The sequence below is a fragment of the Lagenorhynchus albirostris genome, chromosome 17 (assembly GCF_949774975.1).
Source record: "Lagenorhynchus albirostris chromosome 17, mLagAlb1.1, whole genome shotgun sequence".
NCBI classification, from domain to species: Eukaryota; Metazoa; Chordata; class Mammalia; order Artiodactyla; family Delphinidae; genus Lagenorhynchus; species Lagenorhynchus albirostris.
Genome location: NC_083111.1, coordinates 54,479,299 through 54,505,149, shown reverse-complemented (window position 1 = coordinate 54,505,149; position 25,851 = coordinate 54,479,299).

Below are 25,851 nucleotides of genomic sequence, written 5' to 3'. Positions count from 1 at the left end.
AAACAGTAGATTTAGAGATGCTTTGAATAGAAATCTCTTTTGTAAACTCCCTAGATGGCATAGTCACCATCTCCTCTCCAGAGTCGGAACACTTTGTTCATTCTACAGTGATTATATTTGATTAGATGTCAGTTTCAATTTCTAGAACTGTGATTTCATCAAGGACAGGAAATATGTCTTACTTCTCATGTTCCCACAGCAACAAACGTAATATCTGGAACTAACAAGAACTCAGTAAGTTGTTGATAAATGATTACTGATGTGTTCAGAAAATTATTGAGAATTTGTATATGTATAATGGTTACTCTTATGTATCTATTTGGTTAGACTATAGTACCTAGTTATGGAATGGAATTTTAATATAGTGTTGTTGTACAGATATTTTGTAGATGTGGTAAACATCTACAGTCAGTTGACTTTAAGTAAAGGAGATTTCCTCAACAATGAGGATAATGAGGTGGGCTTCATTCAATCAGTGGGAAGATCATAAAAGCCTTAAAAAAGAAACACTAATTTCCTTGAGAATGAAGAAATTCTGCCTTGAGACTGCCATCATCCAGCCCTGCCCAAGATGCTGCCAGCCTGCCAGCCTGCCCTACAAATTTCAGACTTACCAGCCCCCACTTGCATAAGTGAATTCAGATTTATCAATTTTCATCTATATATTGATAGATCTTGACGTATTTACAATTAAAGCTTTTGGCTGAAGGAGAGGAGGGGGAGTTAGAAGAGAATGGAACCAGTGTTTGAAACTTAGCTAAATGCCACTTATCAAAATAAGGACCACCAGGAGAAAACCAGTTCAGGTTGAAAGAGTGACTTCACTTCTAGACATGCTGAATTTCAGATATATGGAAAATTCCAGCAGATTTGTAGAGGAGACAGATGGAAATAAGAATCTTCAGCTCGTAAGAGAAATTATTATAGTCAAAATATATTATTCAGCCAGAATATAGTTTCTGGCTGCCTAAAAAGCACATACAACACACATTCACAGTCAGGTTGAAATTTACACACCATAACTCATATATAGAAAATAAAAATCTAGCTCTAGTTATTGTCTGAACATAACTTACCTTCTAACCTATTGCACTCAAAATGTAAAACTTGTAAAATAGCTCAGTGTTAACCTTGCTTAGTAAAATAACTCAGCATCTTCCCATTTAAAGCAATTTCTTCTTGGGTAAATATCTCCTCTAGCCAGAGTTGAAACTCCCTGTCACGGCTGTTCCTCTCTCCACTAACTTTTCCTTCCCTAAGTTTGCTTACCACCAGGACAATCAGATGGGAGAAGAATGAGGGTTGTTTCTGTGTCCCACAAGCTGCCCTTGAGGTTGTCACTGACCTTCACTGAGATGTCCTCTTCCTGCCTACTTACTGGATACTCTATGCTTTCGTGTGCTTATAAGTGAGCCAGATCTATTTGGGATAAATTTGAGCTAGATATATCTGGAATCAAACCTCAGGTAAGTCACTTAGTAGCTGCAGGCCTTTGGGGAAGCTGCTTAACTTGACTGATTTTACCTTACTAATCTGAAAATAGAGTTCTTTTCTACTTCCTAGAGTAAAAAGCAAATTAGAAAGCAATTGTCCAAAGAAGGACCCCATGCCACCTGGCGGAATAGCCACACCCAGTGATAAAACTCTTATACATCAAACAAACAGTGCTCTCCTTATCAGAATCTCAGGTGATAAAAAACTAAGAGTTATTTTCCTCAGCTGAGCCTGTATACAAATACAAAGATTTAGGCACTATACTGTTTAATATTGTACCTGTTGTTTTGTATATCATTCCTGATACGCAATGATGAAGAGGAGAAAAAACTATAAGAAAATTTTCTCCTAGCATATAAAATTTTGTCCACAATCCCACAGGTTTAAGCAAAAAGACTGTACTTTTAGAAGACAAACACTTTTAGGATGAGTAGACACAATAAGTAAGCTAAGATATTTCTTTAAAGGGCTTTGCCTGGGTGGTTCTCACTGGCAGGGGCTGACATCACAGGTGCTTATCCTCTAAGTAAACCAAATGAAGTCCAATCATTGAATAACAATATGTCCTCTTGGCCTCTTAGCTGTTCCATAGGTGAAGCCAGATTATTTACACCAGGAATCAGCAAGCCATGCAGGAGACATCTGGGACATGTTTCACGAGTTCACAGCAGTGACATCAAGGCAGCCACCCCACCCCACCCCACCCACCCTGCCTAGTGTTTACTGAAGTCCAGATCAGGGGTGTCTGCTGATGATCAGCTGACACCTGTGGTTTCAAAACTGCTACAAAGGAAAGCAAGGAAATATCACAGAACCCAAAAGGAAGCTTTCTTAGGGAGAATGATTCCTACATGCAAAAAAAAAAAAAAATGGAAAATTAGCAAAACTATGGTGGTGTAGCTGCTGCTACAATGGCTGCTTTCTGCCCTGCATCAGCATCAGTAACTGCCAAGACAATTTGAAACGATTCATTTTTAGCAGTAAGGATGAGAATTGGGCTGGCTCTGAGGCTTGGAAGAACCAAACCCACTGTGAGACACAACACAATGTCTACTGTGTTGACAATTAGTTAACACTGCCTTAGTTTTTCTTGCCCTCACCCCATTCATATTATTTAGACTAGAACCTCCCAAATGTAATTTGGAGCCTCCCATCCAAGCTTCCTGAAGAGAGGATCTTCCACAGTGATGAATGCCCATTTATTTTCATATGTGAAAACACCATATATCTCCTATCAGAAAAACAATTCTGTTTGCATTTTTTAAAATAGTTTATTCTGAGACTGCTGGGGAAGATGGCGGAAGACGCAGAGATCACCTTCCTCCCCACAGATACACCAGAAATACATCTACACGTGGAACCACTCCTACAGAACACCTACTGAACGCTGGCAGAAGAACTCAGGCCTCCCAAAAGGCAAGAAACCCCCCACCTACCTGGGTAGGGCAAAAGAAAAAAGAATAAACAGAGACAAAAGGATAGGGACGGGACCTGCACCAGTGGGAGGGAGCTGTGAAGGAGGAAACGTTTCCACACACTAGGAAGCCCCTTCGCGGGCGGAGACTGTGGGTGGCGGAGGGGGAAAGCTTCAGAGCCGCGGAGGAGAGCACAGCAACAGGGGTGCGGAGGGCAAAGTGGGGAGATTCCCGCACAGAGGATCGGGGCCGACGGGCACTCACCAGTCCGAGAGGCTTGTCTGCTCACTCGCCGGGGCGGGCGGGGCCGGCAGAGGACTGGGGTTGGGGGCGCGAACACAGCCTGAAGGGGTTAGTGCAGCACGGCTGGCCGGGAGGGCGTCTGGGGAAAAGTCTGGACCTGCCGAAGAGGCAAGAGACTTTTTCTTCCCTCTTTGTTTCCTGGTGCGCGAGGAGAGGGGATTAAGAACGCTGCTTAAAGGAGCTCCAGAGACGGGCACGAGCCGTGGCAAAAAGCGCGGACCCCAGAGACGGGCATGGGACGCTAAGGCTGCTGCTGCCGCCACCAAGAAGCCTGTGTGCGAGCACAGGTCACTATCTACACCCCCTGCCGGGGAGCCTATGCAGCCCGCCACTGCCAGAGTCCCAGGATCCAGGGACAACTCTCCCGGAAGAACGCACGGCGCGCCTCACGCTGGTGCAACGTCACGCCGGTCTCTGCCGCCACAGGCTCGCCCCGCCCTCCGTGCCCCTCCCTCCCCTCCCCCACCCCGGCCTGAGTGAGACAGAGCCCATGAATCAGCGGCTCCTTTAACCCCATCTTGTCTGAGCGAAGAACAGACGCCCTCCGGTGACCTACACGCAGAGGCGGGGCCAAATCCAAAGCTGAGCCCCTGGGAGCTGTGAGAACAAAGAAGAGAAAGGGAAATCTCTCCCAGCAGCCTCAGAAGCAGCGGATTAAAGCTCCACAATCAACGTGATGTACCCTGCATCTGTGGAATACATGAATAGACAACGAATCATCCCAAATTAAGGAGGTGGACTCTGAAAGGAAGATTTATGATTTTTCCCCATTTCCTCTTTTTGTAAGTGTGTATGTGTATGCTTCTGTGTGAGATTTTGTCTGTATAGCTTTGCTTCCACCATATGTCCTAGGGTTCTATCCGTCTGTTTATTTTTTTTTAATTTTTTTCTTTTTTTCCCTTAAAAATTACTTTTTTATTTTAATTACTTTATTATATTTTATCTTACTTTATTTTATTTCACTTTATCTTCTTTCTTTCTTTTTTTCCTTCCTTCCGTCCTTCCTTCCTTCCTTCCTCCCTCCCTCCCTCCCTCGTTCCTTTCTTTCTTTCTTTCTACTTCTACTAATTCTTTCTTTCTACTTTGTCTCCCTTTTATTCTGAGCCGAGTGGATGAAGGCTCTTGGTGCTGCAGCCAGGAGTCAGTGCTGAGCCTCTGAGGTGGGAGAGCCAACTTCAGGACACTGGTCCACAAGAGACCTCCCAGCTCCACGTAATATCAAACGGCGAAATCTCCCAGAGATCTCCATCTCAACAAAAGCACCCAGCTTCACTCAACGACCAGCAAGCTACAGTGCTGAACATCCTATGCCAAACAACTAGCAAGACAGGAACACAAACCCACCCATTAGCAGAAAGGCTGCCTAAAATCATAATAAGTCCACAGACACCCCAAAACACACCACCAGACGTGGACCTGCCCACCAGAAAGACAAGATCCAGCCTCATCCACCAGAACACAGGCACTAGTCCCCTCCACCAGGAAGCCTACACAACCCACTGAACCAACCTTAGCCACTGGGGACAGACACCAAAAACAACAGGAACTACGAACCTGCAGCTTGCATAAAGGAGACCCCAAACACAGTAAGATAAGCAAAATGAGAAGACAGAAAAACACGCAGCAGATGAAGGAGCAAGATAAAAACCCACCAGACCTAACAAATGAAGAGGAAATAGGCAGTCTACCTGAAAAAGATTTCAGAATAATGATAGTAAAGATGATCCAGAATCTTGGAAATAGAATAGACAAAATGCAAGAAACATTTAACAAGGACCTAGAAAAACTAAAGATGAAACAAACAATGATGAACAACACAACAAACGAAATGAAAAATACTCTAGATGGGATCAATAGCAGAATAACTGAGGCAGAAGAACGGATAAGTGACCTGGAAGATAAAACACTGGAAATAACTACTGCAGAGCAGAATAAAGAAAAAAGAATGAAAAGAACTGAGGACAGTCTCAGAGACCTCTGGGACAACATGAAACGCACCAACATTTGAATTATAGGGGTTCCAGAAGAAGAAGAGAAAAAGAAAGGGACTGAGAAAATATTTGAAGAGATGATAGTTGAAAACTTCCCCAATATGGGAAAGGAAATAGTTATTCAAGTCCAGGAAGCACAGAGAGTACCATACAGGATAAATCCAAGCAGAAATACGCCAAGACACATATTAATCAAGCTCTCAAAATTTAAATACAAAGAAAACATATTAAAAGCAGCAAGGGTAAAACAACAAATAACACACAAGGGAATCCCCATAAGGTTAACAGCTGATCTTTCAGCAGAAACTCTGCAAGCCAGAAGGGACTGGCAGGACATATTTAAAGTGATGAAGGAGAAAAACCTGCAACCAAGATTACTCTACCCAGCAAGGATCTCATTCAGATTTGATGGAGAAATTAAAACCTTTACAGACAAGCAAAAGCTGAGAGAGTTCAGCACCACCAAACCAGCTTTACAACAACTGCTAAAGGAACTTCTCTAGGCAAGAAACACAAGAGAAGGAAAAGACCTACAATAACGAACCCAAAACAATTAAGAAAACGGGAACAGGAACAAACATATCGATAATTACCTTAAATGTAAATGGACTAAATGCTCCCACCAAAAGACACAGATTGGCTGAATGGATACAAAAACAAGACCCATATATTTGCTGTCTACAAGAGACCCACTTCAGACCTAGAGGCACATACAGACTGAAAGTAAGGGGATGGAAAAAGATATTTCATGCAAATGGAAACCAAAAGAAAGCTGGAGTAGCAATTCACATATCAGACAAAATAGACTTTAAAATAAAGACTATTAGAAGAGACAAAGAAGGACACTACATAATGATCAAGGGATTGATCCAAGAAGAAGATATAACAATTGTAAATATTTATGCACCCAACATAGGAGCACCTCAATACATAAGGCAAATACTAACAGCCATAAAAGGGGAAATCGACAGTAACACATTCATAGTAGGGGACTTTAACACCCCACTGTCACCAATGCACAGATCATCCAAAATGAAAATAAATAAGGAAACACAAGCTCTAAATGATACATTAAACAAGATGGACTTAATTGATATTTATAGGACATTCCATCCAAAAACAACAGAATACACATTCTTCTCAAGTGCTCATGGAACATTCTCCAGGATATATCATATCTTGGGTCACAAATCAAGCCTTGGTAAATTTAAGAAAATTAAAATTGTATCAAGTATCTTTTGTGACCACAACACTATGAGACTAGATGTCAATTACAGGAAAAGATCTGTAAAAAATAAAAACACATGGAGGCTAAACAATACACTACTTAATAACGAAGTGATCACTGAAGAAATCAAAGAGGAAATTAAAAAATACCTAGAAACAAATGACAATGGAGACACTACGACCCAAAATCTATGGGATGCAGCAAAAGCAGTTCTAAGAGGGAAATTTATAGCAATACAGTCCTACCTTAAGAAACAGGAAACATCTCGAATAAACAACCTAACCTTACACCTAAAGCAATTAGAGAAAGAAGAACAAAATAACCCCAAAGTTAGCAGAAGGAAAGAAATAATAAAAATCATATCAGAAATAAATGAAAAAGAAATGAAGAAATCGATAGCAAAGATCAATAAAACTAAAAACTGGTTCTTTGAGAAGATAAACAAAATTGATAAACCATTAGCCAGACTCATCAGGAAAAAAAGGGAGAAGACACAAATCAATAGAATTAGAAAGGAAAAAGGAGAAGTAACAACTGACACTGCAGAAATACAAAAGATCGTGAGAGATTACTACAAGCAACTCTATGCCAATAAAATGGACAACCTGGAAGAAATGGACAAATTCTTAGAAAAGCACAACGTGCCAAGACTCAATCAGGAAGAAATAGAAAATATTAACAGACCAATCACAAGCACTGAAATTGAAACTGTGATTAAAACTCTTCCAACAAACAAAAGCCCAGGCCCAGATGGCTTCACAGGCGAATTCTATCAAACATTTAGAGAAGAGCTAACACCTATCCTTCTCAAACTCTTCCAGAATATAGCAGAGGGAGGAACACTCCCAAACTCATTCTACGAGGCCACTATCACCCTGATACCAAAACCAGACAAGGATGTCACAAAGAAAGAAAACTACAGGCCAATATCACTGATGAACATAGATGCAAAAATCCTCAACAAAATGCTAGCAAACAGCACATTAAACGGATCATACACCATGATCAAGTGGGGTTTATTCCAGGAATGCAAGGATTCTTCAATATACACAAATCTATCAATGTGCTAAACCATATTAACAAATTGAAGGAGAAAAACCATATGATCTTCTCAATAGATGCAGAGAAAGCTTTCGACAAAATTCAACACCCATTTATGATAAAAACCCTGCAGAAAGTAGGCAGAGAGGGAACTTTCCTCAACATAGTAAAGGCCATATATGACAAATCCACAGCCAACATCATCCTCAATGGTGAAAAACTGATAGCATTTCCACTAAGATCAGGAACAAGACAAGGTTGCCCACTCTCACCACTCTTATTCAACATAGTTTTGGAAGTTTTAGCCACAGCAATCAGAGAAGAAAGGGAAATAAAAGGAATCCAAATCGGAAACGAAGAAGTAAAGCTGTCAGTGTTTGCAGATGACATGATACTATACATAGAGAATCCTAAAGATGCTACCAGAAAACTACTAGAGCTAATCAATGAATTTGGTATAGTTGCAGGATACAAAATTAATGCACAGAAATCTCTGGCATTCCTATACACTAATGATGAAAAACCTGAAAGTGAAATCAAGAAAACACTCCCATTTACCACTGCAACAAAAAGAATAAAATATCTAGGAATAAACCTACCTAAGGAGACAAACGACCTGTGTGCAGAAAATTATAAGACACTGATGAAAGAAATTAAAGATGATACAAATAGATAGAGAGATATACCATGTTCTTGGATTGGAAGAATCAACATTGTGAAAATGACTCTACTGCCCAAAGCAATCTACAGATTCAATGCAATCCCTATCAAACTACCACGGGCATTTTTCACAGAACTAGAACAAAAAATTTCACAATTTGTATGGAAACACAAAAGGCCCCGAATAGCCAAAGCAATCTTGAGAATGAAAAACGGAGCTGGAGGAATCAGGCTCCCTGCCTTCAGACCATACTACAAAGCTACAGTAATCAAGACAGTATGGTACTGGCACAAAAAAAGAGAGATCAGTGGTACAGGATAGAAATCCCAGAGATAAACCCACGCACATATAGTCACCTTATCTTTGAGAAAGGAGGCAGGAATGTACAGTGGAGAAAGGACAGCCTCTTCAATAAGTGGTGCTGGGAAAACTGGACAGGTACATATAAAAGTATGAGATTAGATCACTCCCTAACACCATACACAAAAATAAGCTCAAAATGGATTAAAGACCTAAATGTAAGGCCAGAAACTATCAAACTCTTAGAGGAAAACATAGGCAGAACACTCTATGACATAAATCACAGCAAGATCCTTTTTGACCCACCTCCTAGGAAAATGGAAATAAAAAGAAAAATAAACAAATGGGACCTAATGAAAGTTCAAAGCTTTTGCACAGCAAAGGAAACCATAAACAAGACCAAAAGACAACCCTCAGAATGGGAGAAAATATTTGCAAATGAAGCAACTGACAAAGGATTAATCTCCAAAATTTATAAGCAGCTCATGTAGCTCAATAACAAAAAAGCAAACAACCCAATCCAAAAATGGGCGGAAGACCTAAATAGACATTTCTCCAAAGAAGATATACAGACTGCCAACAAACACATGAAAGAATGCTCAACATCATTAATCATTAGAGAAATGCAAATCAAAACTACAATGAGATATCATCTCACACCAGTCAGAATGGCCATCATCAAAAAATCTAGAAACAATAAATGCTGGAGAGGGTGTGGAGAAAAGGGAACCCTCTTGCACTGTTGGTGGGAATGTAAATTGATACAGCCACTGTGGAGAACAGTATGGAGGTTCCTTAAAAAACTAAGAATAGAACTACCATATGACCCAGCAATCCCAGTACTGGGCATATACCCTGAGAAAACCATAATTCAAAAAGAGTCATGTACCAAAATGTTCATTGCAGCTCTATTTACAATAGCCCGGAGATGGAAACAACCTAAGTGTCCATCAACAGATGAATGGATAAAGAAGATGTGGCACATATACACAAGGGAATATTACTCAGCCATAAAAAGAAACGAAATTGAGCGATTGGTAATGAGGTGGATGGACCTAGAGTCTGTCATACAGAGTGAAGTAAGTCAGAAAGAGAAAGACAAATACCGTATGCTAACACATATATATGGAATTTAAGGGAAAAAATGTCATGAAGAACCTAGGGGTAAGATAGGAATAAAGACACAGACCTACTAGAGAATGGACTTGAGGATATGGGGAGGAGGAAGGGTAAGGTGTGACAAATTGAGAGAGAGGCATGGACATATATACACTACCAAATGTAAGGTAGATAGCTAGTGGGAAGCAGCCGCATAGCACAGGGAGATCAGCTCGGTGCTTTGTGACTGCCTGGAGCGGTGGGAATGGGAGGGTGGGAGGGAAGGCGCTGCAAGAGGGAAGAGATATGGGGACATATGTATATATGTTATATATATATGTATATATACATATATACACATATACATATATATACATATATATGTATATATATGTATATGTGTATATATGTATATATACATAACATATGTATATGTATATATACATATATAACATATATGTGTTATATATATGTATATATACATATATATATAACATATAACATATGTATATGTATAACTTTGTTATAAAGCAGAAACTAACACACCACTGTAAAGCAGTTATACTCCAATAAAGATGTAAAAAAAATAAAATAGTTTATCCTTGTTCTCTTATTCTCTTCTGCTCCATTGCATGCTTTGAGTTACTTTTTCCCTCCTCTCAAGCTGTCAGTATTATCAGCTCTCTCATATGAATATAACACTCTACCTGGCAGGTTACAGCAAGCAAGGCAAAGACCATAAGGGCAGTCAGCTACCTGGCTTAGGCTATCGTATTTAGGGTCCAATTAAATTTGTGCTCTCATATGTTTTAGGTTGGTTGTAGATTATAACAATAAGAAATAAGAAAAAATTGTAAGTAAAAAGAGACATGAGCAAAAAACCTTAAAATACAGCACTAAGCTATTTATTTCAATCTCCTACTGTCAATAATACAATGAAAATTTCACTTTTCAAGCTGGCAAGAAAAAAAATTGAAATTCTCTGAATTGAATCCAATGAAATAAGTACAGTTTACTCTTGGGAGTAAGAGTTCTTACAACCTTTTAGGAGGCCGATTCAGTATCATTATCATTATTATTTTGTATAATTAAGGGCCTTAATGCATTCTCATTCTTTGCCTCACCAATTCTACTTCTAGGAATTTACTCTAATAATCAAAGACATATATAAAAATTTATTTACATTACTTGTAACCAGAAAAAAGTGTAGAAACAAATATCCAAAAGCAGGACAATGGTTTAGCAAATTATTGTATATCCGTATCATGGTCACTTTTAAAAATCATCTTAAAAAAAGAAGAAAATGATCATAACATACTTGGTGAAAAATGTGACTATAAAACTATGTAAAATGTTTACTCCCCTCTGGGAACTAAATTCCTTTCTCGGAAAGCCATTTGGCAATGTTTCATAAAAGTTACATTTATATGCATATGTACATACAAATATATATGCACACATGTAAAATTTATGTACATACATATATATTTATACCTTTTAATTCAGTAAATCAATTTCTGGTCACCTATCCTAAGGAACTAATCGCAACAGATACAAAGATCTTTAGTAATCATTAATGATTTAATACTAAAAACATTAGAAAAAAAAGATTAATGCTTAAGCAAACAATAATAGGAAGGAGCTATTACAGGGACAATGAAGATAATGCAATAATATAAGAAGTGTCTGTAATCTGAAGAAAAGGAGACTGAAAAGATGTTTATAGAATATAATTACAACTAGGAAAAATACGCATGCAGAGGAAGCATGACAAGTTATAAATAACTGAAAACAAGAATGCTAATGTTAGGGTGAAATGACCTTTGGGTTTTTTCTTTTTTCTAGTTTTCTCTCATTTATTGAAATTTTTCTAATAAATGTAATAAAGTGCTTAGAAAAGCATGGAAAAGGGGAAGTGACAGAAGTTTAACTGAAACACAAAGGTGCAGCTTAGAACAACTGAGAAATGAGAATCCATGAGTCAGGAAAAAGCTCAGAAGGTAATTTCTCTGCTTCTGAAGGGAGCAATTGGATTTGAGGCTGAGTTAGTGAGGAGTATACCCAGAAAGAGGAGGATTCAGATGTCTCAAGAACCTGGGATCCTGAAAGAATACTAAGTTTGGCCTTGCAATGTGATGGTTTATTGTGGACGGGAGGAGGGGGGCAGATTAGTGTTAACACTTTTAATGCATGCCAGTCTGAGTGAAGTGGTAGATTTTAACTTGTATCCAATATTTACAGGGTCCACGTTCAAGCTCTGCTAATGGCAGGAAAAGAGCTCTCTGTGGAGTATATACAAAGTAGGAGGTTGACAAGAGGTCCCAAAAGATATCTGAGAGCCAGAAAAAAAGCAAGAGACAATGTCATGATAGCCAAATTGGAAACTTTGAGCAGATGTGAGAAAAAATACCAATATTGTACCATGAAATACCTACTCCCAGACTATCAAAAGCAGAACCAAATCAGCTGATCGTACCGACCTAGTCCTAGCCAAAAGGGAAAAACCTGAATGGCGCATGGAAGAAGGTGAAGATGGGGCCGAAAATTGCAATAAAACCCTTCATTCCAATCAAAACTTTAGCTTTCCATTTATCGAGTTTTCACAGATGGCAAAGGCCTACCTTACATAACAGGCATGATCCATCACAACAAAATAGCATTAAAAAGTTTCATGTCACAAAACAGAGCAAAGCAAATTACAGTTCCACCGGCTGAGCGGGGACTTGGAAATTCTTCCTTAACTTGATGTTTTACCATAAAAACATTAAGCACTGAATTAGTTTAACCTGTTTTTCAGACAGAGAACACGATATCAAGCGAAGATGACAAAGAAGGAAACACAAAGCCCCTGGCAGTCAGTACACTGAGACTCTACCAATAGTAGGTACAGATATGAGTTTACCCAATGGCTACCTTTAACATTAGGTGTGAACAAGAGAGGTGAACAGATTGAGTTTGATGTGTTAAGTGCTGAAGGAGGAAGAAGGGAGATGTGACGTCAGCTGACTGTCTTCCACTCCCTGTGGAAGCGCCGGATGTTCTTGATTTCCACACCAGCTTCAATTGCTGTTCCCAGCACCAGCTACAGGGGGTATGAGAAATTCCTAGGGCTGTCCAGATGCCCGTGATGATTGTTATCATGCTGCTGGGGTCAGGGGTCCCTGGCTGGGAGGAGTCCAGCAGACCTTTGCAGAACTCAAGAATGTCATAGAGGTCCCAGGCATCAGAGTCTGGCCTGGTCATCCTGGGCCTCACTAACCTCGTAGACACAAAGGACTGGCAGAAAATGTACTGGTTCCCTCTCTTCAGCTCATCCTCTAGGAAGGTGATGGCTGCCAAAGCCCAGCAGTCTTCCCTCCTCAGGACGTACAATATGTCGACCACAATCTTGGGTGTGATGAGGAGAAACTTACCACTGGTGGCAAGCTGCTCGATGACTGGAAGATGCTCACAGAGGGCCCGAGGGTCAGGGAACAGGTACGGGGTCAAAGCTGGCTGAATCTGGAGGTGCCTGAGGATGTTCTCCGGCTGCACCACTTCACTCTGAAGCCAGAGCTGAACTATGTCTTTGGAAAACCTGATCCTTGAAGTTCTCTCTAGAAACTGCTGAGACGGGTTGTCTGGTCCTTCAAATCCAGAGCTCACAAAGACCCACAAATTAGAGTTGAACCTCGGAACTGTCCAGGGAGTGTCGCTGCAAAGTGGCCAAAGCTTCTGAGGAAACAGATGCGCACAGCAGCTTCATCCTGGGAGCTGAGTAGGTGGGTCTTGCTCCAAGCCAGCCGTCTCCTGGGAAGCCTGCCGGGGCGAGTGCTGGCCCAGGGCAATGTCCTCAGGGAGCTGCAGGAACCTGGGAATGTTTGGGCCCTTACAGCTCTGCAGTAGATCACGGAGATGGTGGGACAGGCCCAGGCCTGGCTCCTGAAGGTCTCCCACGGAGGACAGCAGGTTCAGCAGCACAGACAGGGGACCCCACAGGCTAAGTGGACTCCGCCTCTGTGAGGTAAGGAGGCTGTGGTTGGTGCGGGGCCAGCCTAGGATCACCTTGACGGTGGGCAGCGGGCCCTCTGCAGAGAGGATCTGCAATTTCTTTTGAATGGTCTGGAGATTGTTGCAAGACTGGCTGATGGAGGCCTTCTGCCCCAAGCAGGAGCCAGCGGGAGGCTCTGTCTCAGGAAAGCTGCTCACACCATCCTCTGTACCAGAGGCATTGCTGGAGGCATCAGAAAACTGTGGCTGAAGACAGGAGTCAAGTGCAAGCCACGTTTTGCTGGGGGCTTGTGGCTCAACGTGGCTGGCAGGTTAGCAGAACTTCCTGTTTTTAAGTGACCTAATAGATGACCGAGAGGTTGACATGTCTTCAACTCATCCACCAGATGGGCAACTTGACCTTTGGATTTGGCCCCATGCTCCTGCATTGCTTCTGGATTCAGGGAGCCACTTTCCTCTTCATCAGTTGTGTCTGAATAAGTAGTTTCACTACTGATTTCTGAGCTGGCTTGTGAGCATAAGGATTTGTCTTCATCTTCATCTATCTCATCTGAGTCACAGCAAGAATGAAAACTGGCGTCCGAGTTGTAACCCTCCCTGGAATTGTAAGATGACCTGTGGTTCTTCTGAGATTTGCTGTGGTGGGGCCCAGGGCAGGGGGCTGGAAGGTCTTGTTGTTCCTGCCCAGCTTCTATCTTCTGTTGGTCTTCCTTGTCCCTGGGGACATCCACGTCTGGAGTCAGCTTCCCTTTCCGGAGCTCAGCCTGGATGCGGGTAGTCACATGTTGAATTAAATGGGAGAAAAGGGTCAAGGTGAGGGTGACCACTGGCCTGTGCTTCTTCGAGCCTGTTGTCCTCAGGCTGTGCACACTCATGAGGCAAAGAACCACCATGTGGAAGATGAGGAGGTCTGGGAGGAACAGATAGCCCCTGGGGGGATTTCTCCGGAGGCTTGGCTCAGGTCGGATGGGCACGGCCTATCGGAAAGGCAGAGACGGAAGTCTTCCAGAACCAGCTGGCACAGGGCCATAAGCCTGGTTGCTGTGAATTTCCGCTGAGGCTGCAAGAGGCTGTGAAGGTAGAGGAAGCTAACCAGCAGCCTTTTGTTATCCCAACACTGCCTCTGGCCGGGAGATAGCTTCGTTCTCTGGTACCTTTTCAGCTGGCTGTACCTTTTTCCCGCATGGTCATAGAATCCTTTGAGGTTCCAAGATGCCCCTTTAAAAGGCACTCCTGAGCGGAGGCAGCGCTGGTAGAAGTACGTGGCTTCAATGTCATAGTACTTCCTCCCTGTGAGAGCCCCCAGCTGGTTGAAGGGCATGCCCATGTGCAGGGCCACTGACATGGCTCGGTGTCACACCTCTCCACCAAGTCCTTGGTGGCCAGGGCTGGGAACTCATTCTGTTCTGAAAGTGGAACAAGTCTCCCAGGTACAGCCGACAGCGGTGGCAGGCGGTTTGCACCCAGGCCACCTCTTCTTCTGAGGCAGGACCTGCTTTCTTGCAGCCAATCAAGTGGATGGCACTGTGAGGCCAATTAGTGTAGCTTAGTAACCTCAGCTCATACTGTATTCCAGCAGGAACAGGAAGACATGGTCATAGAACCTGAGGCTGCCCTTCAGGTGAGCCCGCAAGGGGCCTTCCCACTGTTTGAAGGTGTCCACGTGTTTTCTTTTGGTCCTCAACAGCAGCACAGCAACGTCAGAGTACATTTTCCTCCATAACAGCTCTTCTGCTTTCCTCCCATAACCCACTGGGTGAAGGAACATGAGTTTAATGCAGACTTGCTGAACCGCATCCCTGAGGGCCAGGACATGAGGCTTGAAAACCTCTTTGTGAGCATTTCCTTTTCGAAGGAGAAGGTCAAGACGCTGAGCTGCCAAGCAAACATCCTGGTAGAGGAGTCTAGCCTTCAGGGCTTCTGCCTGGCTTCTCTCCATAAAGCTGGACTCTTTTCTCATGGTGCCTATCTTCTGAGAAAAGACAAAAACTACGTATTAGTACCCACCCATAGAGACCAAAAATAATAACAATAATAGTCACCAGAGCAACACAGTGGGGATGTATAAAGCCTTTTGACGTGAAGCAGGAACTTTTGCTCACACTTCAGATCTCAGTTTAAACACTGTTGCATCCAGGAGGCCAAATCTAACTCCCCAAATTAGGTTAGATGCATCCTCTTCACACTGAGCTGGCTTCCTTTGGGTTTTTGGGACTCAACTGGCTATGAGTTTTTCTTGACTGTATTTCTCCTACCATAGCACATCCATTATCTATCATCGTTGCTCTCAAACTGGACCACAGAGTTCTCTGAGGGAAAGGTTAGAGGTCAATTCACCATTTAGTTCCTAGTACTGAACAATATCTAGTTCAAGCAGAGGCTCAGTAAAGAAAAGTGAATGGATGAAGGTTGTTCCAAAAGTCAGTTCCTCAATTATCATTTTCAATTCAATGATTATAATGTATCAAAGCACTCCATTATACTATTCAAAATACATGTCTAAGAGTGAAATAAAATGCAACGTAATCTCCTTAACTGCAAAAAAAAAGGAAAATAATCCCTTATCAAAATTTAAATTTAATCAAGCTTGTGGATTTTTTGGAGAATTTAACCTAGATTCTATGTAGTTAAAAGTATTTGTAGTATAAATATATCTAAAGAGATATAATATTTAAATATAAATATATTAAATAATGTTTAATACAAAAGTTATAAAATTCCTTATCTCTCAGTAGAATTTGCTTTTAGACTCTCAGGATGGAGGGAGAAGAGAAATACACCTTATAATATAAACAGAATTCGTACAAAAGAAAATACAAAGTGCAAACACAAAATAAAAAATGTCTTGCTTCCTCATTCTAAAAGAAAAGCAAATTAAAGCAAACTACAAAGCAATAATTTAATTATGTCAACATAGTAAAACATATTTTAAATTATAATACACGATGCTCAAAGCCATGGTGAAACTTGTATAGACTTACACAGCTGGAAGCATTAAAAGTTTTAAACATATTTTTGTTTGCAAAACCATTTATGTCCATATTCTTTATCCAGCAACCTTATTCATAGGAATGACGCCTAAGGAAATAAATTTAACAAAAGCAAAAAGCTACATTAATAAGAGGTCCATTGCAAATGTATCTTTAATAAAGGAAAGGAAGGGTGGGAGGGAGGGAGGAAGGAATGTAATTTAAATTAACCTAAATATTCTATGATCAATGAATTGCTCATACATGTCTACATGTATGATAGAAAGTCATTATGTCCATTAATATAATAATTAATAGATATAAAAATAATAATTACTTGGAAAAAGTGGAATATGAAACAATACATAAACTGGAAAATTACATCTTCAAAAACTAAAATGTAATGTGTAAAAATTAAGAGGTTAGCATGATAATGACTGCAGTTTTTCCCCCCAAAGTTCCTTAATGCTGCTACTGTCAGTCATTCTAATACAACTTGTTAGTTGGTACAATTTATGAATCTACATTTTTGTATGACTAGCATTTAAAAAGAGGAAAAATAATAATAATTCAGTAACTAGAATAAATAGCATTAAAATGTCAAGTACATAAAACTCATTGAATACATAGAGTATCCATAGAGCTAGAATAGCATATGAAATACCTATGATCTGTTACTAGGATGTGAAAAGTTGAATGAGGGATGGGGGGCAGAGTAAGAGAAGGAATTTGGGCAGGAGTGCAAGGAAACAGCCAGAACACAGAAGTTGAACCAGCAGTTGCCAGAGCTTTCAAAATCTCCAGAGCAAAATCTCCATCGACCAACATGAGGCTTTTCCTGGAATGGTACATAAATGGTTAGCCTGGCCTTTCTCAGTCCTGAGAAAGATGACTGAAGGAAGAGAGAGAACCTACTGAAAAAAAACACCTGGAGAAGAGAGGTCTAGGTTAGATTCAAAGCCACACACACACTTTATGTAAAGGAAATTTCACTCCCTGACAAGCCTAAGAGCCAGAAGCCAGACGTTCCAAGCAAGGGAGAGAAAAAAATCTAATACCCCAAATTTATTAGACTATTTTGGGAGACACAGACTCCATTTGAAAGCCAGATGGGAAGAGGAGTGGACTGACGTCATTTTTACTGGCCTCTTCTCCCTTCCCCGTAACCTCTAACCACACCTATTGACTTCCAATGACAACACCCTGCTGCAGCCCTTCCAGGATGGCTGTGGAAAACCCGTTGCCCAAAATAATAGGCCTACAGTCACCCAGGTTTGGACAAAGCTCACAAATAGGCTTTAAGTCATCTCCCAAACCCCCAAGTTTGCCAACTCTGATACAAGGACAGGCATAAATCTCTGAAATGAAAACGGAATGATTTTCTCACAGTTAAACATTTCCAGACTGAACAATTCCTAGGAATGGTCCATTCTCTCTGGATGAACATAAATGTGAGCTGGCTCCTGGCTGCACTTCACTCCAACACTAACATAAGACCCACATAATCACTTACTTCCCAGAACTCTGTCTTCCTTGGAGGACATTTGGATAAATTTCCCAGCAGGCTTCCTGATACAAGGCAACTCGGCACAGCTGTTCCCAGTGCTGCCAGGAACCAGTCACAAGCAATTCTGTGACATTTGGACTAAAACTCCTAAAGTCCAGAAGCTTATTTATGAGAAGATTTAATGTTTATTAAATCCCCTCCTTGAGATGGATCAAAGGAGACTCTCCTGTGTACCATGCATCTGAACTCACCGGTAAGCTCTGACCTCCAGAGCTTACTCCTGCTCATCCTGCTGGCTCCCCAGGCTTGAATCCCACATGCTAAGCTCTCAAATCCTCTGGAACCTATTACTTTGTTGACACACCTGGATTGACTCTGCATAATTGGCCTCAGCTAGGTACACTCTGGCCAAGAAGACTGACTAAAGCTGCTTCCTCAGACAGGTAACCCAGGACCAGATATAACCCTGATAGATTTGGAAAATCCATAGCCCTAAACCATACAGAAAACTAGGTCTGGGTAAAATGTATCTCTGTGAACCAAGAGTTATACATATCTTGCATGAAAAGGATGATTAAAAGAGGCCTTCCTCCATAAAGACAGAACCATAGCTGTTTCCTCGTCTTCACTCAGTCCAATCTAGTAATAAAAACTGGTTCTCTAGAGCCTTGTATTATCACAGGACTCAAGAAATCCTTGAAACATAGCCCCGGGGAGAAAAAAAAAACTCTTGAGCAAAGAGACTGAATATAAACATGTCTTGTCCCCCTTACCTCCCCACCCTTGGTCATCCTCTGCATAGCCTAGAGTAATAGAGACTTCAATTCCTAAAGAAAAAGGGTGATCCACAGCCGGTATGGAATTATATATCTGCTTAGTTCACCAGATTTGGGATAGCTTTGGTGTTCTTTATCAAAACTCCATTCCAAACAGTTAACTAAACTGCTCAGAACCTTCCTTTAACTTCAAAGTACCATGAAGAAAATACCCCATAAGAGTTAATCTACTGACAAAATTAGATGAAATGGGAAAATTCCTGCAAAAAACAAACTACAAAAATTTACTCAAGAAAAAGTTTGAAAATCTGAGTAGATCTATAATAAGCATAAAATTGAATTAATAATTTTTTCAATGTTTTTATTGAAGTATAGTTTTGTTTTGTTTTGTTTTGTTTTGGCTGCACGGCACACGGGATCTTAGTTCCCCAACCAGGGATCGAACCTGTTCCCCTTGCAGTGGAAGCACAGAGTCCTAACCACTGGACCACCAGGGAATTCCCTGAATTAATAATTTTAAAACTTCCCAAAAAGTATAGTCCAGGCTCAAATGACTTCACTGATTAAGTCTATCAAGCCTTTAAAGAAGAATAAATACCAATTCTTCACAAGTTCTTCTAAAAATAGAAGAGGAGAGAATATTTCCCAACTCATTCTATGAGGTCAGTATTACCCTGATACAAAACCAGACAAAGACATCACAATAAAACTACAGATGAATATTTCTTATAAACTTTGATGTAAAACTTCTCAACAAAATATTAGAAACCCAAATCTAAAACATATAAAAAAAGATTATATACCATTACTAAGTGCGATTTATCCCAGGAAAGCAAATTGCTTTAACATCTGAAAATAAATTAATGTAACACACCACATCAATATAATAGAGGGAAAGAAAATATATTATCATCTCAATAATGCAGAGAAAGCATTTGACTAAATCCAACACTCTTTCGTGATAAAAACACTCAGCAAATTTGGAACACAGGGAAACTCCCTCAGTCTTATAAAGGGCAAAACCCCACAGCTAACATCGTACTTAATAGTGAAAGACTGGATGCTTTCCCTCTAAGAGCAGGAACAAAATAAGGCTGTCCACTTTTGCCACTTCTCTTCAACATTGTACTGGAGGTTCTAGCCAGGGCAATTGGGAAAGAAAAATAAAAGGCAGATTGAAAAGAAAAGGTTAAAACTATTCCTATTTGTAGATGACATGATCTTATATATAGGAAGCCCTAGGAGACCCACAAAAATTATTAGAACTAATAAATTAATTCAGCAAGATTGCAGGATAAAAGATCAATATACAAAAATCAATTGCACTTCTATACACTAGCAATGAACAATCCAAAATGAAATTTTAAAAACAAATGTCATTTACAATGGTGTCAAAAATATATACACATATATATATATATACATACATATATATGTATATATACATATACACACACACGGGAATAAAGTTAACAGAAGAAGTGCAAAACATACTCAAAAATTATAAAACATTGTTGAAAGAAATTGAAGACAAATAAATGGAAAGACATTCATATTTATGACTCAGAGGACTTAACATTATAAGGTGAAAGTACTCCCCAAATTGATCTGTAGATCCAATGCAATTTTTATCAAAATCCCAGAAAACATTTTTAATGATAATTCCTTTCCTAAAATACATGTGGAAATACAAGGGACCAAGAATAACTAAAACATCTTGAAAAAGAAGAACAAAGTTGAAGCACACTTCCTGATTTCAAACTCAAATCAAAGCTATGGTAATCAAGACAGTGTGGTAACGAAGATAGACATATAGATCAATGAAACATATGAATTCAGAAACAAACTCTTAAATTTGTGGTTAATTGATTTTCAACAAATGTGCTAAAGCAATTCAGTAGGGAGATAACCGTTTTTTCAACAAATGGTGGTGGAAAAACTAGATATTCTCATGTGCAGAAGAATGAAGTTGGACCCCCTCGTTCATAGACTGAATCTCAGGGCTAAAACTATGAAACTCTAAGAAGAAAACATAGGAGTAAATGTTTGTGACCTTGGGTTATACAGACTCCTTAGACACAATACCAGAAAGCAAGAGACCAAACTAAACCTCTTATGAGGAATATTTTCATGAACTTAAATGTTCATTTTACATTTTTATGCTAAAAGGGGATTATTTATCATCACCTGAATAGAAAGTTTTAAAAAGAAGGAATTTCCTTCTGAGAGTGACACTCGGTTGTCATATGTTCTAGCTGTTAATGTGACTTTAGAAAGGATTTGTGTATGCCTGAGTGGTGTCTTCCGGAATCTTCAGGGAAGCAGGTGTTCTGCACGATTTGGAATTACCATTTCTAGCACTTTCCAGAAATTATCTGATACTGTGAAATATAACAATACATATTAAATCTCTAAGCAATTAAACATAAAGAAGTAAAAAAAAAAACGTCAGAGACAAGCTATATAATTTAAAAATTGGTTTCAAGCACTAAACAGACAGTACATCTCTTCCATAAATACCAAATATCCTATGTTTAGGATGAAGACATGGAAATATTTGTTTTTAATTTGTCCATGCTTACCACTGGTAGATATGTTTCCTGCTGTTCAAAAACATATAATAGTTGAAGGCAGAGCAGTAAACCTTTTAGAAAAAATTATTTTCATGCCCTCAAGGTAGAGAAGAAAAAATTTTTAAACAGAACTCAAAATTAAATACATGCTGACCAAAAAAGAGAAAAGATTGGTATATTCAATTGCATTAAAATTAAAAACTTCAATTCAAAAAAAATTTAATGTACTAAAAATTCTATTAGTAAAGGATGTTTGCAGCATGCCTAATAATAAATGACTAATATCAAGAATATTATTTTTAAGTCTATGAGTTAAAAAGGAAAAAGTCTAATCAGGCGCTTCAAAAATAAAGGACACTCAAAAAGACCCTTGAAAAGAGGCTCAATTTCATTAGTAATCAGAGATTTGCAAATTAAAATCACAAGGAAGTGCAGAGCACATCCTCTAGAATGGTAAAAACTTTTAAAGTCTGACAACATCAAGTATTTGCAAGGATATGGGATAAGAAACACTTTCATACGTGGCTGATTAATTATTTTGAAAATAGTTTGGCCTGATGTGGTATAGCTGAACATTCACATACTTTACAATCCAGCACCTCCATTTTTAGGTTTAAATGGTGGGAAATCTCTTGCACCTGTGTGCCAGTTGACATAGTAATAGTATTTCTAGCAGCATTGTCTTTAATAGAGAAAAACAAAAACAAGCAAAGCAAAAACTGGAAATAACCTGATTGTATATCAATAGTAAGTTGAATAAATAAATTGTAATACATACAGTAGTACATGTTTTTACCATACAGTGGTAAAAATAAATGAAACATGCTGCATATATCCATATGGATGTATTACACATAGTGTTGAACAAAAGCAGTAAGCCATAGAAAAATGTAAAAAATATAATGGTATTTATACCCAGGCCCAAGATAGAAAAAATTAAGTAAAGTATTGCCTATGGATACGTACTGAGATAGTAAAAACATAAAAGTAAAGGAGTGATTATCACGAAAGCTAAGATTGCGTTTTGGACTGGGCAGTTGTTGGGAAGACAGCTAAATCAGGAGGTGTACACATTGGGGGTAAGGTGTTTTTAAACACTAATGATATCTATTTCTTCAACGAGATTATGTGGGATGGATATGTATACACACACACACATATACACGTGTGTGTGTATATATATATAAAACATATTATACTTGTGTGTAAATTACACAATTTAAAAAAATCTTAAAATGTAATTCATCATATAAAAAAGACACACCACTATGTATACCACAGATTTTTATTATTATACTTTTAGGGAATTGCTAGATTGACTCTTGTGGCTAACTTGAATAATAAATGTCATTAAACATTAACTGATTTTGTTTTCTATTAAATAGACAGATTAATTGAATCTAATCAAGATGTTCAAAATGATCAAAACTATTTTCTGTGTAGAGTAGGAACTAGAAAAACAAAAAGAAATAAAGAAAACAAAAGAGTAGAATCACCTCTCGAATAATCTATCAAAACACAAATGATTCCCAGATAGTTGAGATAAATGGGTGGTCAGTCACTCGTACAATTAAGACAGTATGATGTGTAAGATCCCTTTTAGTTTAAGTCTAATATGCTTTAAAAAATAATTATACCACAAATCTTCTAGGCACAAAACACTGCCTATTGCTAGTTATACTGTACTGACAAATTCTTATTTTGATTTTATTTTCTCCCATCATGAGCCATGAAATTCAAGCTGCGATTAAAGATTAGCTCTCAAGTGTAAACGATAATGTTTTTTCATCTATTACTGCAAACCATATTTCCTATTGAAAGCAATGTGGCTTTATGAGATAGCCCTTATAAAAGAATTTAATAATTACCAATTTTACACCTAATTCTCAGAAGTAAGGTGCCATTTCTTGGTGACTATGTTCTAAAATAAAACTGTTGGAAATAATATGTACCTATAGGTATATCACAGGGAAATCTTACATGATAATAAACTTTGGAGGAAGCCTCTAAGATAGATATTTGTAAAGAAAATATCTCAAGTCAAGATCACAGAAATGTGAGATGGTTCCACTGTGTCTGTGAGCCACTATGCCCCACAACCCTTGTTTTAAGAACATGGACGAACTGGAAAATATCCAGGAAAGTGTTTGAGATGATTAGGGATATAGACATCATCATCTTAAAGTTTACGGGAAAAAAAAAAAGCCTGCATGGTCTAAGGACATTTATCCTAAATAAGAGAGAAGAGGACACTAAGAGGAAACCATATAGATGTCTTCAAATATTCAGAAGACTATGATAATGAGATATACTCCTTTTTCTGTATGGCACAAAGGGAAGTCAGTGTATCTTTATGTAGATGTTAAAAAGACAGGTTTCAATTCAAGAAAAAAATAAAAGGAGAACTTTTAATTACAGCTATTCAAAAATGTCAATAAATGGGCTGACTGATAAGGTGGTAATCTAGCCATGGAAGGGGTTTAATCAAAAAATCATAGACCATCACGCACCCTGTAGATGAGTTTTTCTTTTGTGTGGTAGATTGACTTAAATGACTGCTAACGTTCCTTTCCAAATCAAAGATTCTCAAGTTTCCTCCCATGATGATTCATTAACCTATTTTCAGAAGTTGCTTACCAAGATGCTATGGGTTTATATGAAAACTAAAATCATGTTATCTGAACATTCATTTTAGCTAAATAAGTTAGAAAATAAGTGCTTTTCCTTCATTTGATTATTTTGATTGCCCTCGATGGTGTAATCATCATTACCAAATTTGGACAGGGTTAATCTGGAACACAACCTGTGGCTTTTAAATAAGAGCTGCCGTAGTTTAAAAATAGTCCAGATGAACAAAGGAAATTGCTATTTCCATTCAAAGGAGAACTGACACTATCAAGTACCAGCGTGCTGATGGAAGAGTGTGTACAATCATTGTCTAAAAGCAAACACTTCAGTCAAAGAGAACTGCAAGGACAGACCTCTTCTCTTTTTACAGTATAAAATCTGAACTTTCCTGTCAGTGACAAGGTTAAAGCAGTACACCACCCACTCAGAAAATGAATCAGACACAAAGAGGCAGATTCTCCCAGAACTTAAAGTACTTCTGAAAGCTGCCTTAACTCTTTCACAATACAGGGAAACAACAACAAAAAAAGGAAAGTACCCAAAAATACTTTTGTAGGTATAAAAAGTTAATACATTTAATGCTATTACTCATGTTGGGACAATGGAAAGCATTCCAAATGTCCAACATTAGGGGATAATTAATAAATTATAGTTTATCCAAGTAATGTAATATTACAGTATTCTGAAATCATTACATTCATTATGTGTCATAACTATAAACCTTAAAATGACCGGTGCTAGATAGACAATAAAGCATCACAAATCTACAGGTGTGTTACATTTAAAAAATACATAAAAATATTAGAAGGCCAGACAAGATAGCAATCTACCGCAGGATGCTGGCTCTGCACCTGTGCTTGACCCTAGAGAAGCTGCACAAAGAAGAAGGAGATGGGTGGATCTCAGAACATCATGCAGATAACATGATCTTATACATCAAATAACTATTAAAACTAATAAATGAATTCAGTAAAGTTTAGGATACAAAATCAACATACAAAAATCAGTTGTGTTTCTATACACTAACAACAAACTATCCAAAAGAGGCATTAAGAAGATAATCCCACTTACAATAACAACGAAAAGTAAAATAAAATATTTAGAAATAAATTTAACCAAGGACATGAAAGATTTGTTTGCTGAAAACTATAAAACACTGATGAAAGAAATCAAAGAAGATACAAATAAATGGAAAGATAGCTCATGTTCATTGATTGGAAGATTTAATATTGTCAAAATGTCCACTCTACCCAAAATGATCTATAGTTTCAATGCAACCCCCATCAAGATTCCAATGGAATTTTTATAGAAATAGAAAAACCAATCCTAAATTCATATGGAACCAGAAAAGACCCCAAAATAGCTAAAGAAATCTTAAGCAAGAACAAAAAATTTGGAGACATCACATCTCCTGACTTTATACTACAAAACTATAGTAAACAAAGCAGTATGGCACTGACATTAAAATAGACATATGGACCAATGGAACAGCAAAGAGATCGCATAAACCCACACATATACAGTCCACTAATTTTTGACAAAGACACAAAGAATATACAATGGAGAAAGGATAGTTTATTCAATAAATGGTGTTGAGAAAACTGAATATCTACCTGCAAAAGAATGAAATTGGATTCTTATCTTACACCACATACAAAAATGAACTCAAAGTGGATTAAAGACTTAAATAGAAGACCTGAATCCATAAAACTCCTAGAAGAAAATATAGGGATTAAGCTCCTTGACGCTGGTCTTGGTGATTAATTTTTGTATCTGACACCAAAAGCACAGTCAACAAAAGCAAAAATGAACAAGTGGAACTATGTCAAAATAAAAACCTCCTCACGGCAATGAAATAATTAACAAATTGAAAGGGC